Here is an 18,881-nt window from a genome sequence, read left to right as displayed (position 1 = left end):
TGCTGGCTCGTGCACAAACTTGGAGCAAATTTATAAGCACCATAATACTATTTAATTCCTGATAGGCATTATTCATAATTCATATTTAGTAATTTTCATTCATTCAGGACCTGGTAGAGAGAGCAATTATACAGGTTGGAAAACAATGCCATATTCGTGTTGGCTGTGGGATGCGTGAGTTGTCTCCCTTGATACTCTGTTAAATAAGCGATGGTTCACTGCCTGCCCAACTGCCGGTGGAGCTCGGGCTGATTTGTTACACCTTCTCACCGGGGAGAAAGATGGGAAGCGATGTGTAGCCGGCGTCCGTTATCTGCTGCCAGTACCCACGTCCGAATCGCAAGATCTATGTAATTAGAATTCAATATTTTGATAATTACATTGAACCTACATTATAATAATATTCATATTCGGTATTCTCTTTATATTCACGAATATGAATTCATATTCGATATTTTGTCATACCCTGCTTTGAAATATTCATAGCAAGACCAAAAGCTCATGTCCGAATCGCAAGATCTATATAATTAGAATTCAATATTTTGATAATTACAATGAACCTACATTTATCAATTTAATGGTTTTAATCTGCTTTAGACCTTCTAAATGTTTTGGACTTTTCATGTACAATTCATTTGTTAAAAATGAAAACATTAATTTAGTAATTTATAAGTGATTTATAACAACCTATACTCAATACATAGAGATGATGATGTTAACAATAAATGATGAGTAAAAGTTAATGTTGCTATTTTTAGCTTGACTATTTGCAGAAAAATCGAGCTAATGCAGTCACCCATTGGTCGGCGTCGGCGTCCCTGTGGTTAAGTTTTTGCGTGCAAGCTGGTATCTACTGAAGGGAATGGATTGAAACTTCACACACTTGTTCTCTGTGAATATCTAACATGATTGGCACAAGTCCCATAACTCTGATTTGCTTTTTTGCATAATTATGCCCCTTTTTCGACTTAGAAATTCTTGGTTAAGCAAGTATCTCCACAACTACTGAAGGGTTTGAGCCTTTTTTGAACAATTTTTTGCATTTTATAAAAATAAAGCAGTGATTTACTCGATAAAACATCTTAATAACAAGCCTTTGTACCTTTTCGGACAATTTTATATATTTATATAGGTAAACATTATAATACCCAATGAAACACACTTGTGACAACTTTTCGAATAGTCGAGCGTTACTGTCCTCCGACAGTTCTTGTTAAGTTATAAAGGCATTTATTACTTCACCTCCATTGATAAAGGTTGTTTTTTTAAGGGTTTGCTATCTCCTAATGAATTTTTTGTAATTAAGGCTCTTGTCACCTCCCCTGATAAAATTTATAAAAAACTTATTTTATTTCATGCTGTCCAGTGTTTTTACTGTAATATATCAGATAATTATAATCATAATAAACCACTAGTGAAATTTATAAAATAAAATTTTCACTGTAGCGGATGAATAGAATATAACAACATGAAATAACAGGCAAAATTAATGTTGTCATACATAAATTTTGCTTCTTTAGGAGAAGAAAGTTTATATCATCATACATCATGTCAAAAATGTAACAAATTTGGAGAAATTTAACAGAACTATATTTCAAAATTGATGATGTGACATCATAATGTGATGACGTCATTTTTAAAGGAGAATACAAGACGTTACGCGACAAAATCAGTAAAAAATACTTAAAATCACTCAAAAAGCATGAAATAAAAAGACAATTTATTTGTTTTACATATAAGATTGAAATATATTTCCTTCTTGAACACCAGCTATTCTATTTTCACTTGTGGCTATGCCACTTGTGTAAATATTGCATCTGGTGTTCACTCAGTGAAATATATTTCAATCTTACATGCAAAACAAACAAATATCCTCTATATGACATTAAATGTTTGATTTCAGATTTATCTGAAGAATACAACATATTATACTGCTATGTTTAATGCTGTCATGTGTTTATTCAGTTGCTATGCTCGTACAGAAAATTGTCTATGAAAAGGAGAAAAGATTAAGAGGTTTGAAAATTTTTGTTAACATTATTTACCTCTTTTATATTTTGCATTTCTTTTGTCTTTAAATGACTTTCTTTGGCACTCCTGATATTGCTTGATAAATATCCCTTAAAATGTTTTTTTTTTTTTGGTTTCCATAAAATATTTTACAAGCATTTATGAACGTATATTTATTATAGTATACTTGTTTATTAAAAATGTCACACTAAAGCAGAATATTCTATAAACAAGAAAACTGAACTTGCTTTTAATTAGCTCACCTGAGGACAATGTCCTCAATGATGGCCCATTATACGTCGTCCATCGACTGTCCGTCTGTGCATCCGTCCGTGCGTCCATCGTACGTGTGTGCATCAACAATTTCTTTGAACAACCTCTCCTCCTAAACCACTTGGCCAAATTGGTTGAAACTTTGCATGGATGTTCCTTGCATGAAGCTCTACCAAAGTTGCTCAAAGAATTGGATCCATCAAAAACTCTGGTTGTCGTGGCAAACAAAAGATTATTTTTACAATAAATCTTAAAAAATCTTATTGTAAAAAATGAAAGAGTTACAGTTTAAATATTTGGCATGAAACATAGTGGATGTATACCAAGTTTGTTCACATAAAAACATAGGGGCAAAATTGACCCCACCCCAGGGGGCCATTGATTTTCCTTATATGTATATAGTTAAAACTTAAACAATCTCCTTGTGACAATCCAAAAGCACTATAGGTTAGATAATTGACATGAAACATCATTCTAGTGGATGTCTACCAAATTTCTTCAAATTAATGCCCAGGGTCAAAATTGGCCCAGCCCCAGGGGTCATTGATTTTCGTTACATGTATAAACTAAACACTAAAAATTCTTCTCGTGAAAATCCAAAAGAGCTACAGCTTAGATATTTGGCAAGAAACATCTTCTAATGGATGTCTACCATGTTTATTCAAATAAAAGCTCTAGGGTCAAAATTGGCCCCACCCCAGAGGGTCATTGATTTTCCTTATATATACATGTATATAGTAAAAATTAAAAAAAAAATCTTCTAGTAAAAATCCAAAAGAGCAACAGCGTTGATATTTGGCATAAAACATCTTCTAATAGATGTCTGCCAACTTTGGGCTTATAAAAGTCCTAGGGTCAAAATAAGCCCGGCCCAAAGGGTCATTGATTTTTCTCTTATGTGTATAGTAAAAACTGAAAAAATTTTGATATTTGGCATGAAACACGTTTTAGTGCATTTCTACCATGTTTGTTGAAATAAAACCCCTAAGGTGATAATTGACCCCACCTCAAGGGATTAAGGTCGACAGTTCAATCCCCAGGCATGTCAAATGTTTGTTTTCCTTCTTTTTTTATGTCATCTTTTTATTAGCTCACCTTTCACAGCCTACTGGCTGAACTGTTTGATAAAATGGTTGTCAGAGCTAAAATTAGAAAACAAGAGCTAAACAACATCTCAGCCACTGGTTCAATTTTAAAATAATTTTACACCAAAATTTTCCTGGTGTCAGTGTACAAAAATTGTTCAGATTATGCTGTTCCTTGTTTTCAAATTGAGCTTCTCAGTTCTGGGGTGAAAAGGGGGTCCACTTTTGACCGTTTGACCTATTTGCCAGGTGAGCAATCCAGGGCCCTATGGGCCTCTTGTTTCAGAAATGAGTGATGTAGGGTTAATGATATATATGATAAACGGTATAGGTTATATTTCACTCATTAGTTTTGTATTCCACAAGAATATTATAAAACTTATTCATAGTTACAGGTAATGAAGATGATGGGCTTATCACAAAGTGTAAACTAGTGGGCGTGGTTTATAACTGCCGCGGTACAGATGACTGTTACCGTGGTAACGCTGACGTTGATGTTATACTATGGACGTGTACTATCTCATAGTAATCCAGTCATAGTGTTTATGTTCCTGGAAATGTTTGCCCTGTCTTCTATTGCTTTTTCGTAAGTATATCACTTAAAGGAACTAGACTTTGGTCGTAAAGCCTGAAAACGTGATATTTAAAAATCTTTTATTACCCTTCCAGATTTTTTCCTCCTTTTTGATTGAATATTGGTCACCCGAAAGAAATTGATATTACTGAGCCAGACGGGTAATATACACACTAAATTTCCCGTTGGATACCCCACGTTGTAAACAACATGCGCTGTGGCGATGCCCGTACGGTTTGATTTTACGCGATGTAAATTCCGATTTACAAGCACTTTTTAACTGTCAAATGATAAATATTTACCAAAATAGAGTAATGATACATATTCTCATCAGTATTGAAAACAAATATGACCTTGTGAAAGCTTGATATTAATTCCAAAAAAGTGCTTTCAACAGACTACTCCTTTTCTCTTGTTTACTTTCGTTAGGTTCGAAAGAACATACTTCATGTATTTATGTGACATCATGTTGTGGTGAAGGGGACCCTAAAGGGAATCTTATTTCGACGTTTCATAAGAAGTAGCAATGATTTATATCAAAATTGTCTTAACCCGGCAGGGGAAGGGTAATAAAATTATTATTTTAGTTTTGGAGTGATATATGTGGATATATTACCTGCCAAGATAAAATATCACCCTCGCCTAACAGCTTCTAACAGCTAATATATCCACATATATTACTCCAAAACTAAAATAACATATAATATAGTGTAAACGGAAAAATATGATAAAACAATAAAAAATATACCCGAAATTCAATATAATTATTGAAGATCAATAATTGGTGTTATTGAAGCCCGAATTGAGTAAAAAGCATCTTAATTGTTTTCTTGTTTTCTGTTGTATTTCAGGTTTTTAATTGACAGTATGTTCTCTCGGGCTAAACTTGCTGCAGCAATTGTGCGGGTATATTTTACTTTATAATATACCTACCATACATGTATATAGCCATCAGAGAGGATTTAACGCGGCCAGGATACCGGCATACATTTAAACTATTGCTGTCAGTAACTGACTTAAAACTTCATGAACCATAATACATGTTGGCCCTTACCCTGCTGTAACTAAGTGACACACTAGAAAGTTAAGTGTAGAATTTAAAGATGATAACAAAAGTAAAATTTGTCAAGGGTATTAGACATTTGCTGCCTTGAGCAGGACATTTTAGACACATTTACCTCAGTACAGGTTGTTTCCAGGAGCAGATTTGAAAAGTATGCCTATTATAAGCTTATAGCGTCATACACAATCAAACTTAAATAAATTCTGAGTAAAGCAAAATATAATGTTTCTAATTCACGAAGGCAATAAAACCAAAATATGGTTCAGTTATGAAATGGCCGATGAGTTATAAACTGTCTGTAAAATACAACAGAACACCAAAACTAAAATGCTTTGTGAAATAAAAATAAAACATTTTTGAGGTATATTGTGTCTTAAAAATAATAAAAATAAAAATAATGAAACAGAATACATTGTATTTTTTTAACCTCAGTTATAAAACTTACTTTTCAGGCAATATTTCCAACATCAGCTCTGGGTCTTAGGTGGGAAGTATTTCCTGTTTTATGAGTTAGAGGGATCATGCGTACAGTGGGAGAACCTGCATGTGTCGCCACGGGAACATGATAATTTTAGTCTACAGATTGTGTTGATAATGATAGCAGTGGACACAGTTATTTACTTTATACTGGCCTGGTATATAGACAATGTTCATCTAGGTTAATTAGAAGTTTTTTATTCTATTCAGAACTAACCGGTTAATGTAATTACCCGTTCTTCTTGCAAATTATCATGGATTTTCTAGTGTTTGCATCGAAATGCCATCAACTTAGTTTCACCCTTTATAGTTAAACCCTGATTATTCGAATTGCCTTGGACTGAAAATTTACTTCGAATTAAATCAATGTGTCTAAATAATTGAAATCCGAATATTGTGATAGACAAAAGATACTCCACTTTGGCCAATCTTGTTTCCTGCAACCAAGCAAGGAAAATAAATATTCATGAAAACATGCGTAAAAATTATTTTTTAATGGTATTGAAGACATAAATACTTGCACTTTATTATACATTATGTATCATTTCGTGCAAAGCCTTGGCTGTGTTGTCACTACGGTATTTACATAACTCTGATGATTTCGGTTTAAGTAAAGGCTCTAGGAATGTTTGGTATATATCAAGGCTCATAATATTTCAGAAACATACTGTCTACCATAGCCATGGTATGTTTTGATTATTTAATGAACTTCCAGTATAACAAAGCCTTTGTATTTTCTATTATTTAAGAAACTTGTGTATTAAAGAGACAGGTTATTAAATTTGTATATCAAAGTGATTTCCATTACATCAGGAACTTATGGTATATTAAGGCCGTGGCACTTATTATTATTATTATTTTAGGATCTTATGGTATAATCTTATGGCACCCTTTATTATTATTTTAGGATCTTATGGTATACCAAAGCCATGGTATTTTCCATTCACAAGCTCTTACTGGTGTGGAACATCACTTTGGGAAACATGTTGTCTTAAACGTTTGTTCGGAATTAATCGTAGTAGACGTCCTTACTATCTCGTCAATGATGATCTTTGGTTTTATTCACGTTTGTGTTCCAGCTAGAGATATACAAGATAATATTCCAAGGTAAGAAGTTACCATAATCAGATTATGAAATTGTGTATAATCTGCTGATTTAGATTTAAGGGTTTAAAAACATATTTGTAACAGTAAATGGTAGTTTTAAGTCTATTTGCCATATAGAATTTAGTTCTAGATTTTCTATTTAAATGCTTTAGAGATCTGAGACAAGAAACACAATAATGACTTCGGACATATTGGTAGTAATTTAGGTAGATATGTACTTATGCATGTTCGTTTTCTTTTAAAACAGAACAAAACATAAACTTTGTTTCAGACTTGTACAAAATACATCATCATACAAAATATTATCAGTAAAACATTTCAAATATAAGTCGCATTCCATAATTTTAACAATATATATATTTTTTGCTTAATATATAATTTCATAAGCACAAATCATATCAAAATGTTAACAAAGCAAAATGTATTCGTTATTAGTCCGGTTTACCGGAGGGGACTTTAGGTTTACCCTCCGTCTGTCCGTCCGTCTGTCTGTCAGTCCATCAGTCTGTCCGTCCACAAAACTGGATCCCGCGATAACTTGAAAAGTACTGAAAATATTTTTATGAAACTTGGTATATGGATAGATGGCAGTATGGAGATTATGCACGTCTTTTTCTTTTCTTCCTATGTTGAAAATTCTGGTTGCTATGGCAACAAATAGGATGAAAATATGGCAAATTTTACACATAAACTGGATCCAGTGATAAAGCAAAAAGTACTGGAAATATTTTTATGAAACTTGACATATGGGTAGATGGCAGTCTTTTCTTCCTATGTTGAAAATTCTGGATGCTATGGCAACAAATAGGCTGAAAATATGGCAAATTTTACACATAAACTGGATCCAGTGATAAAGCAAAAAGTACTGGAAATATTTTTATGAAACTTGACATATGGGTAGATGGCAGTCTTGAGATTATGCACATCTTTTTTTTTCTTCCTATGTTGATAATTCTGGTTGCTATGGCAACAAATAGGCTGAAATTATGGCAAATTTTACACATAAACTGGATGGGGTTCTAACCGGTAGGGGACTTATGGATTGCTTGCAATACTATGATAATTGCTTGTTTCTTTAACTTCAGAAATCATGCAATCAATGATATTTTAGATCTATGTTATAATACACAGAGGATTACAGTCAAACATATGCTTAAACAACACTGTGGGTTCAAATCCTGACAGTGACTTTTGATTATTTCACATAAGCTTGCTTGCAGTATGCCAGTGCTTCTTACCTCAGATCCACAAAGAGGAATCTGGGGAAGTTAAACTGGAAAGTCACCATATGACCTGAATTTTGGTATTGGTGTTGACTTAAATCCCGACTAAAATAAAGTCTTGAACAGCCCAACTTTTATCTATAAATAGGTTTCTTAAAAGTATTTACGTAATATTACAATGATAGACTAATATTTTGCTCACAGAATATTGACAGACCTCAGTCTAGCGAACAAAGGGGATCACACCCAGAGGCAATCTCTGGCGGCATGCAGAGAAAACTTTCTATAGCTATAGCATTTGTTGGAGGATCGCGCACAGTGATCTTGAACGAGCCTACTGCCAGTGTCGACCCCTACTCACGTAGAGCCATCTGGAATCTATTCACTGAACAAGACAGGTATAGTTGAAATGATGACTGTAATTTCAGTTGAGTTATTTTCCTTAACATTTAGAACGGAATTTGACAATTTACCTAAATCAGCTGTTTATATTGCTTGTTTCATACTTTGTCAATCATTTAGAGGATATATGTTTAGATCAGTGTATAATCGAAATATATTTCACTGAGTGAACCCCAAAATGTATATTTCACGAGTGGTGCAGCCACGAGTGAAATATGAACTTTTGGTGTTCATGAGGTGAAATATTTTTCGATCTTGGAATAAACAAATCAAATTTTCTTTTAATTACATGTATATGCAAAGAAACGTTTAAAAAGACGTTTTAACCTAATGCTAAATTAAAAGCGCACCAAATAATAATACGATGTGACATCATTTAGTTGGTTTCCAGTACTATGCATGCTGGTATTTCACTGAAACAACGAAAGGGGCTTAAATTCAAAACAGTGAAATTATCAAAGTGGTAATTTCACTGTTTCAAACAGTGAAAATATCAGTTTTATATTTCATTGATATATTTCTATAAACCACCGAAAAGCATGTAACCAAGGCCTATTTTTAAGATAATTTGTTATTTTCCAAGAAAGACAACTCTGTCAACCTTGTTTTTATGTCATTAGCTCCCTTGTCCAAATCTGCTATCTGCTCATCCATAATGTTTCCCTACTAAAGTTAAGGTCACCTGAGGTCATTCTTTGTGTTATAGAAGTTGTTGGTCATTGTACCATGTAGATGAAGTAGACCTATGTGTTTTACTTAAAATAAATGTGATAATTAATAAACATTTGGATTGAGAAATTGTAATTGCAGTACAGAGCTAATATCACAGTGTGAGTGACAGAGGTATAGTTTACAGAGTCTGATCCACAATTGGCATGATGTATGATGTATCCTGGAATTATAATGTTTACTACAAATTAAATCTACGAACCAGTAACCCTCAGTTTTGTTCTTCATTATAAAAGGGAAAAGACATAGGGGTCACATGATATAGAAAATTGACCTCAATAATGGCTGCCACTTTTGGCAAGAGAGGTAAATATTATTAAAATTGGGAACTATCAATAGTGAAGGTTGAAAGTTAAGTACCTTTTTGGCTAGCCTAACCCGTTCAAGTATTATGTTTGTTTTTACATACTTGCATAATGCATAAAAGTACAGGCTGGTTTTGATTTAGGCAAATTACTAGTGTTGCTAGCATAAAACAAGCTGATATTTAACTTTCATCTTTAAGGAAGGACAATAATGGTGTCCACACACCATTTGGATGAGGCAGTGACTTTGGGGGATAGGATTCTAATTACAGCAGACGGCAAACTGAAATGTTTTACTTAAGTCTAAACTACGGGATGGTTACCGGCTGTGATTTTGAAAGATGAAGGTATGTTACATATAAAGCCGATATATGACATAATGCTTGGATGATAGTCCTTTATAGTTTTCATAATTTTTAACTGGATGAATGTTTTGACGTTTGTAGAAATTAAAAGTCATTAAGTGTCAAGATATTAAACAAATTTTCAAACATTCAATCTTAAATGACAATATTATGTTTACAGTGTAAGAAAATGTTTAAAAAATCAAAAGTATAACATTTTTATTTTCTTTTTTGATTGTCAGGTATTTACACCTTATAACATATTGTTCATCATATCTCAACAGTCGGTCCAATAAAACTTTCCTGGATAACTAACCAGTAATTACCAATATCTCCGCAAGTGACTAACTTGTAACTAACCCAACATGATTTCTTGATCAATAGTTAGAGACAAATGACCAATAGACTGAATGTCCGAGATCAATTGTTATGTAGAAATTTCAACTTGAATTCACAATATTTTCACCCTGTTACATATGAATTGAGGACCATTTCTGCATATACTTTATAGTGATTTATAAATGGGAGACTGCATTTTTATGTGATATACAGCAGTGTATTCTTGAGTTTATTTCTTTATGTTACATGTTAGCCATGTTTGCCATGCATGCGCACTTTGCCTATTGCTCAAACGGCTTGATTTCAAGGATTCAACGAGCAGGTCTAGTGGTTAAGGTCTGCGGCTTGAATTCTGCTCTGATAGTTTCTCTGAAAATAATTTCAATCAAAAGTTAAGTAATATTATTTGATGATATATCAGTCTAAAAACACTTGTCTCAGGCAGAGCAAGCTTGACGTCCTTTTTATGAAGTAACATGTATGAGATACTGTATAATCAGAAAATTTTTTTGACGGATTAATTTTTGCCTATAAAGTTCATTAAAGATTTTCAATTGTTGGATAAGTATGTAAGTATCGTACAAAGTTACAGAACTGACTTTAATAATTCCAGAACATTTAGCCTTTTCAAATTGCTTGATATAAAGAGTTGTACAGTATAACTCACATGCATTTACTCATAAGAAAGCAAAGAAATAAAGAAAAGATCGGTAATCAATTTTCAATTTTTAGCTCACCTGTCACAAAGTGACAGGGTGAGCTTTTGTGATCGCTTTTCGTCCGTCGTCCGTCCGTCCGTAAACTTTTGCTTTAAATGACATCTCCTCATAAACCACTGAGCCAATTTCATCCAAACTTCACAGGAATGTTCCTTTGGTGGTCACCTTTAAAAATTGTTCAAAGAATTTAATTCCATGCAGAACTCTGGTTGCCATGGCAACCAAAAGAAAAATCTTGAAATATCTTCTTTTAAACAACCCTAAGAGCTAGAGCTTAGATATTTGGCATGAAACATCTTCTAATGAGTGTCTACCAAGTTTGTTCAAATAAAAGCCCTTGGGTCAAAATTGGCCCCGCCCCAGGGGGTCATTGATTTTCCCTATATGCATATAGAAAAAACTTAAAAAATCTTCTTTTAAAGAACCCAAAGAGCTAGAGCTAAGATATTTGGCATGAAACATCTTCTAGTGAGTGTCTACCAAGTTTGTTCAAATAAAATCCCTGGGGTCAAAATTGGCCCTGCCCCAGGGGGTCATAGATTTTCCATATATGCATATAGTAAAAACTTAAAAAATCTTCTTTTAAAGAACCCAAAGAGCTAGAGCTAAGATATTTGACATGAAACATCTTCTAGTGAGTGTCTACCAAGTTTGTTCAAATAAAAGCCCTGGGGTCAAAATTGGCCCCGCCCCGGGGGGTCATTGATTTTCCCTACATACATATAGTAAAAACTTAAAAAATCTTCTTTTAAAGAACTGTAAAAGCTAGAGCTTAGATATTTGGCATGAAACATCTTCTAGTGAATGTTTACCAAGTTTGTTCAAATAAAAGCCCTGGGGTCAAAATTGGCCCCGCCCCAGGGGGTCATTGATATTACCTATATGCATATAGTATAAACTTAAAAAATCTTCTTTTAAAGAACCCAAAGAGCTAGAGCTAAAATATTTAGCATGAAACATCTTCTAATGAGTGTCTACCAAGTTTGTTCAAATAAAAGCCCTGAGGTCAAAATTGGTCCTGTCCAGGGGGTCATAGATTTTCCCTATATGCATATAGTAAAAACTTAAAAATCAACTTTTAAAGAACCCAAAGAGCTAGAGCTAAGATATTTGGCATGAAACATCTTCCAGTGAGTGTTTACCAAGTTTGTTCAAATAAAAGCCCTGGGGTCAAAATTGGCCCCGCACCAGGGGGTCATTGATTTTCCCTATATGCATATAGTAAAAACTTAAAAAATCTTCTTTGAAAGAACCGTAAGAGCTAGAGCTTAGATATGTGGCATGAAACATCTTCTAGTGAATGTCTAACAAGTTTGTTAAAAAAAAAGCCCTGGGGTCAAAATTGGCCCCGCCCCAGGGGGTCATTGATTTTCCCTATATGCATATAGTAAAAACTTAAAAAATCTTCTTTTAAAGAACCCAAAGAGCTAGAGCTAAGATATTTAGCATGAAACATCTTCTAATGAGTGTCTACCAAGTTTGTTCAAATAAAAGCCCTGGGGTCAAAATTGGCCCCGCCCCAGGGGGTCATTGATTTTCCCTGTATGCATAATTATAGTAAAAACTTAAAAAATCTTCTTTTAAAAAACTCAAAGAGCTAGAGCTAAGATATTTAGCATGAAACATGTTCTAATGGGTGTTTACTAAGTATGTTCAAATAAAAGCCCTTGGGTCAAAACTGACCCCGCCCCGGGGGTCATTGATTTTCCTTATATGTGTATAGCAAAAACTTAAAAATCTTCTTTGAAAAAACCCAAATAGCTAGAGTTTAGATATTAAGCATGAAACATCTTTAAGTAAATATCTACAAAGTTTGTTCAAATAAAAGCCCCAGGGGGTCAAAACTGGCCCTGCCCCAGGGGTGTCATTGTTTTTTTAACTATATGTGTATAGTAAAAACTTAAAAAATCTTCTTTTAAAAAACCCAATTAGCTAGAACTTAGATGTTTAGCATGAAACATCTTCTTATGGGTGTCTACCAAGTCTGTTCAAATAAACAAATAAAAGCCCTTGGGTAAAAATTGGCCCGGGGGGGGACTATATACAGGTGAGCGACCTCAGGGCCATCATGGCCGTCTTGTTATATATTTGATTTGAAATTTGATTCATGTTTGATTTGATTCTATAAATAGATTTTTCTTTTAGGTATGCATACTAATGGACCTTCAGAGCTGGATGGGAATAAAGATGCTGAGATTCTCACAATGGTAAAACAGATAATCCCAGCTGCGTTTATATCCAAGCATGTAGACAATGAAGTCCATATGACAATCCCAATGCAGACGGACGACCGTCACCATTTTGTTCCATTATTTAGACTTCTGGAGGACAAGGAAAGTGAGCTGGGGATAGCGAGTTATGGTAAATCAGACAGTGATCTTGAACAGGTGTTTGTGAAGGTCACGAAAAGTTGCGAGGAGGATAGCTGGGATTGTCTACACTTCTCACCCATGTGATATGAAGCTTATAGTAAAGATGATTCTGTCTGTGGGCATGTCTTGTATTCAATATATTTTTATATCATTGTAACTGTTTATAAATAAATGGTTTTCTTACGCATTGCTTATGTCACAAGCATCGACTTGGACTGTAATATATTGCATGGTGCCTTTTGTATACCATACGTAAGCTTTATCACAAAGATTGTCAACATAAAACTGTGCAGTAAATTGATCTGTTAAGAATGAACGTTCATCATTACTGCATTTTGGGAAATGATTTTTTATTAATTGTTAACCCTTTCACTGCCAGAGGGTTATTTACTTATTGATCACCTATTTGCCAGAAGGATTTCTAAAAAATTACTATATTATTAATTAAAATAATTATTATTATTTGTTATTTGTATTATAATAATTATATATGTTTCCAAATCTGCTAGTATATAATAATTATTGTCGATTGTATAATTATCTATATATTTATTATTATACCCCCAACACAAAATGTTGGGGTGGCTATAATGGATTCGCTTTGCCGTGTCCATCGGTCGGTCCATCCGTCTCCATTTTCGTGTCCACTCTATAAATCCTATACCAATTAAAGGATTTTCTTCAAACTTGGCTCAAATGTTCACCTCAACAATGGGATGGGCAGAACCCATGTTGCCCATGTGTCAGCTCAAGGTCAAGGTCACAATTGAAGGTCAAATATCAAACAATCAAATATTAGACAGTATGCTCTGTCCGCTCTGTAAAGCCTACATAAATTAAAAGATTTTCTTCAAACTTGGCTCAAATGTTCACCTCAACAAGGGAATGTGCAGAACCCATGTTGCCTATGTGTCAGCTCAAGGTCAAGGTCACAATTGAAGGTCAAATATCAAACAATCAATTATTAGACAGTATGTCGTGTCCGCTCTGTATGTCCTACACTAATTGAAAGATTTTCTTCAAACTTGGCTCAAATGTTCACCTCAACAAGGGGATGTGCATAACCCATGTTGCCTATGTGTCAGCTCAAGGTCACAATTGAAAGTCATATATCAAACAATCAAATATTAGACAGTATGTCGTGTCCGCTCTGTAAGTCCTACACTAACTGAAAGATTTTCTTCAAACTTGGCTCAAATGTTCACCTCAGCAAGGGGATCTGCAGAACCCATGTTGCCTATGTGTCAGCTCAAGGTCAAGGTCACAATTGAAGGTCAAATATCAAACAATCAAATATTAGACAGTATGTCGTGTCCGCTCTGTAAGTCCTACACTAATTAAAAGATTTTCTTCAAACGTGGCTCAAATGTTCACCTCAACAAGGGGATGTGCAGAACCCATGTCACCCTTTTGCTGGCTTAAGGTCAAGGTCACACTTGAAGGTCAAAAATTGACTTATAAAATATTCTTGAATTTTAACATGTTTTGAATATTTCTGAAACTAGAAAAGGTATTTGCTTGAATCTTAAAATATATATGAAGTGTCACAATGAAGATATGCAGGTCAAGTTTCATAACTCTGTATTGCATTTTAACAAAGTAATGCCCCTTTTTAAGTCTTCAAATTTACATACAATCAAATATTAGACAATATGTCGTGTCTGCTCTATAAATTTTATACTAATGGAAGAATTTTCTTCAAACTTTACTCAAATGTTCACCCCAACTGGGTTATGTGCGGAACACATCTTACTCTTGTGCCAGCTTAAGGTCAAGGCCACACTTGAAGGTCAAAAATTGAAATAGAAAATGTTTAGTTCATTGGAAAAATGAAAGGTTATTTGTAACTTATTCGAACATCATTTGACAATATATATTTATACTATTATCCGGGCGTCCGTGGCCGAGTGGTTAAGGTCGTTGACTTCAAACCACTTGCCCCTCACCGCTGTGGGTTCGAATCCCGACCGGGACTTTGGATTCTCTCATGTGAGGAAGCTATCCAGCTAGCTTACGGAATGTCGGTGGTTCTACTCAGGTGCCCATTCGTGCCTGAAATAATGCACGGAAGGGCACCTGAGGTCTTCCTCCACCAGTAAAGCTGGAACATCGCGATATGACCTATACTGTGTTGATGTGACATAAAACCCCAAACAAAAAAAAAAAAAAAATTTTCCTGTACACTTTGTCTTTTTTTCACCAGAGATAATTTCTTTTTATGTACATTGTATTTGTGCCACTAAAGTTATTCCCTTAACCACCTTTCCAAGTCTTCTTCTGTCAAGGACATTGGTATGGGTATGAATCGCATTCAGTGATAGTTCTAGTTATTGTTATTATTATTATATAAATATTATTATTATAATATATTATCATTATTATAGAAACGGCAAAAGCCGTCCATATGGCAAATACGCTGAAAATAATAGGGACGGCATGTGCCGTCCCTATGGCAGTGAAAGGGTTAAGGACTTTTATTTATTTATTTATTGCAAGTTCATTGTCCAAAGTTGAATTTCTTCCTGGGATTGGAATATTTTGGATTGCATTTTTATATTTTGCCTTATTATTGGAAGAATAGTGAGGCTTCTGTTCTTACTCTGGCATTGGGGCTTGCATAAAATGATGTAACATTTTCATTAAAGATTTATGTGCAACTTCTTGTTAATAATTATGAAGAATATATCTTAAAAAACTTTCAAAAATCTTTGGTCAGTATCCAAGACTTGTAACTTAATAATGTCATATATAATTTTATATGATATCATCCTCTTTTTTCAAATTCTAATATTATCTAGGCTCTTTTTTACTAACAAGCACTTAAAAGATATAGAGGATATTGAATGAGTGTAGTTTAATACTAAATTTATTGAACAAATTGAATAAAATCATATTATGCGAGCCTCTGGCGAGCATAATATTGTTTTATTCAACGAGTTCAATAAATTTAGTATTGAATCTACACGAATATAATATTCTATTTATCACATATATAAAATAAGAACAGTAAAATGTTAAAATGAGTAATTTTTCAATGACGCGCCCATAGTGTAACGCTAACATTAGCGCGCTTTAACGCTATGTTTCTCTATAGCGCAAATGACGTCATGTTAAAGTGTTATTACACTAGTGTAATACAGTTTTTATTAAATGGCTTTATTACACTCCTGCGCCGCGGTTTATGTGATAAAGTGGAGTATGTTATCTCTTGTTTGAATTTGAAATATTGTAAGAGATTTCTGCAACTTATCAAAAAGTTATTAAAACGCTCTTTTCTTTATTTTTCTAGATGATACAGGGGATTGTATGATCTTCCAATCCTGGGACGTACAGATGGATGAAGGACAATGTAAATGGTTAAACCATTTTAAAGCTGTCCTGCTAAAAAGTTTCTTCTATACATTATGGAACTGGAAAGCTTTACTGTCACAGATAATCTTACCCGCCGTCTTTGTGTCCATCACGATGAAGATAGCATTATTCTGATGCGGAGCCACTTTGTTATGTCAACTGCTCAATACTACGATCTCACCAAACCATGCGGGAACTTGATTCCATTTTCTATTCATAAGCTTAACAAGTTTTTGAAACATTCAAATAGTTTGTATGTAAAAGAGTTTTCGGAAAAATGAGCCGAAACATTTTTCGTGCCCTCTGGTCACAGTACAGAGAAATGGATGGACTAGTTCATCAGGTAAATATTGTGCTCCCTTAGGAGCTTTATGAATACGGCCCCTGGTTCCTTATTTTCTGTATTCAAATTTCTGCTACAATTGTAATTCTATTAAATTGCAGTCTCATTGGAATTATTTTAATACATAGTTATACTGTTGTATTGCAAACTATTTACTTTAGTATTGCAAACTATTTACTTTAGTATTGCAAAATATTTACTGTTGTATTGCAAAATATTTACTTTAGTATTGCAAACTATTTACTTAGTATTGCAAAATATTTACTCTTGTTGTATTTACCAGTGCTTAAAAGCTTTTTATTTGCATGATAAAATTTTAAATTAATGTCCATTCTAAACATGACCATGTGCTGCTTTTGTGGCATTGGGTCAATGAAAAGATGATTCATTTTTACTGTAAGCACATTTCATTTGGATATGTGACAAATAGAATATTCTAAGACAACCCGAACATATTCTAAGACAACCCACATTAGACTACTGAACATAGAATAACTGAAATGTCCAAAATGTGTGTGTTATTATGTGTGTTATTATGCAATAAAATAACTTTTGACATATTACATGTATATTTAGACATGTGACAGAACCATTAGACATGTGATGTAACCACTAAATATTTGACACAATGAAAATTAGAATTGAAACAAATCAGGCGCAATTTAGCTTAATATCAGGTATGACAATTTTATTTGTTGATATTGTGTTAGAATCGAAATGATATAACCAAATCAATATATCCAATTTGGTGATAACATCACTTTTTGTTGTTCGGATGCATATCATTATGATTATTATAATTCCTGGAACCTGAACTCCTAATAATGATTTTATTTAGCGATAAAATCACTGTTTGGGATATTTATATTTCTAAATTGTATTTGTGTACAGTACAGTAGTTTCATTACTATATTTATTGAATTTGTTAAATAAAATATTACACTAGCCAGAATCTTGCATAATATTAGATTTGTTGAACTCATTATTTTAATGTCAATGTTTAAAGGTGAAGTAAGCCAGTAAAGTAATATGTTCTTGTAGTTTAATGAAAAACACTTTCCGACTTAAGGAAAGAGTTCTGAGTTCAAATCTCAGCAGGGACGTACTTTCCTGGTCATGAATAGACCTAATGCTTTAATTTTTTAAGTATATTATGCAAGAATAATATATTTAAGAAATAATTTATCCCAAACAGTGTTTTTATCGCTCAATAACATCACTGTTTGGAGTTCAGATGCGAGGAATTATATCACGAGGGCGTAGCCCGAGTGATATAATGATGCGCATCCGAACGACAAACAGTGATGTTATCAAGCGATAAAATCACCGATTTGGATATATTATTTCGATTCTAACACGACATCAACAAATAAGTGCTGCCGTACCTGTTATTAAGCAAAATTGCGTTTGATTTGTTTCTGAACTTATTTTCAGCGCGTCGGATTTTTGGTGGTTGCGTCATGTGTATAATGATTACGTCACATGTCTAAATATAGAACGTCAAACTGTGCACCTGTTGCGTAATAACACACACTCTCGGTTCTTCTATGTTCAATAGGGAAAAATGCGGGTTGTGTTAGAATAAGTCTTATAGAAATACCAAGTCAAATGAAGAAAAAGTCTAAAGGGGAAAAGTAGCATGACTAACTGTAGTGTTCTACACTCTGTAGTTCCTCTAATCCCAAGATGAACACAGTTATTATACCACACTGTGTTTAATAAACTTTGTGGTGTTCTGCTGCCTAACACATGTTTTTCATACAAAATATTGATGTCATTATCACTGATTGGGCTGCATGCATTAGGTTTGTTGCCCTTTCCCATTTTCTTAAGTGACTTGTTTAGCTTTAAGAGCATTTCTGGTCATGTTAAAGAATTTTGTTCCAGATTCTTGCATTATTTTCACCGGGTATTTCATTTCCTTCAGTTTTCGGTCAATGCTTGAAATAATGTTTGGAACAGTTGTTGGCTCATATTCTTGGCCGTCATTTTTTCTCACTGACAAAATGAAATTTGCCAAATTTGTATCCATTTCCTTAGGTGGTATGTTATGTAAATCTCTTGTTTCATTTTTGCCCTTTAGAAATCTGGTGAATTTATTAACATAAAGATTTTTTTTCTTAATAGTTTGCTTATTTTTGGAATCTTTGATTAATTGCAATACA

The 18,881-nt window shown here is 33.7% G+C and overlaps 1 long non-coding RNA gene across 1 annotated transcript; it reads left to right on the top strand.

The window, feature by feature from the left end:
* The first annotated feature begins 115 nt into the window (after positions 1 to 115).
* On the top strand, positions 116 to 8,189 carry LOC132727160 (uncharacterized). The gene is made up of 7 exons (XR_009625299.1): positions 116 to 350; positions 1,904 to 2,016; positions 3,758 to 3,954; positions 4,794 to 4,848; positions 5,458 to 5,663; positions 6,390 to 6,589; positions 8,017 to 8,189. It is a non-coding gene; the product is annotated as an uncharacterized LOC132727160 (long non-coding RNA).
* The last annotated feature ends 10,692 nt before the right edge of the window (positions 8,190 to 18,881 follow it).

This window comes from Ruditapes philippinarum, unplaced genomic scaffold (genome assembly GCF_026571515.1).
Source record: "Ruditapes philippinarum isolate M1 unplaced genomic scaffold, ASM2657151v2 ctg12792_1_1_1_1, whole genome shotgun sequence".
In the NCBI taxonomy this organism is placed as follows: domain Eukaryota; kingdom Metazoa; phylum Mollusca; class Bivalvia; order Venerida; family Veneridae; genus Ruditapes; species Ruditapes philippinarum.
The sequence above is the reverse complement of the archived record's forward strand: the minus strand, read 5'-3'. Positions and strand labels throughout refer to the sequence as shown.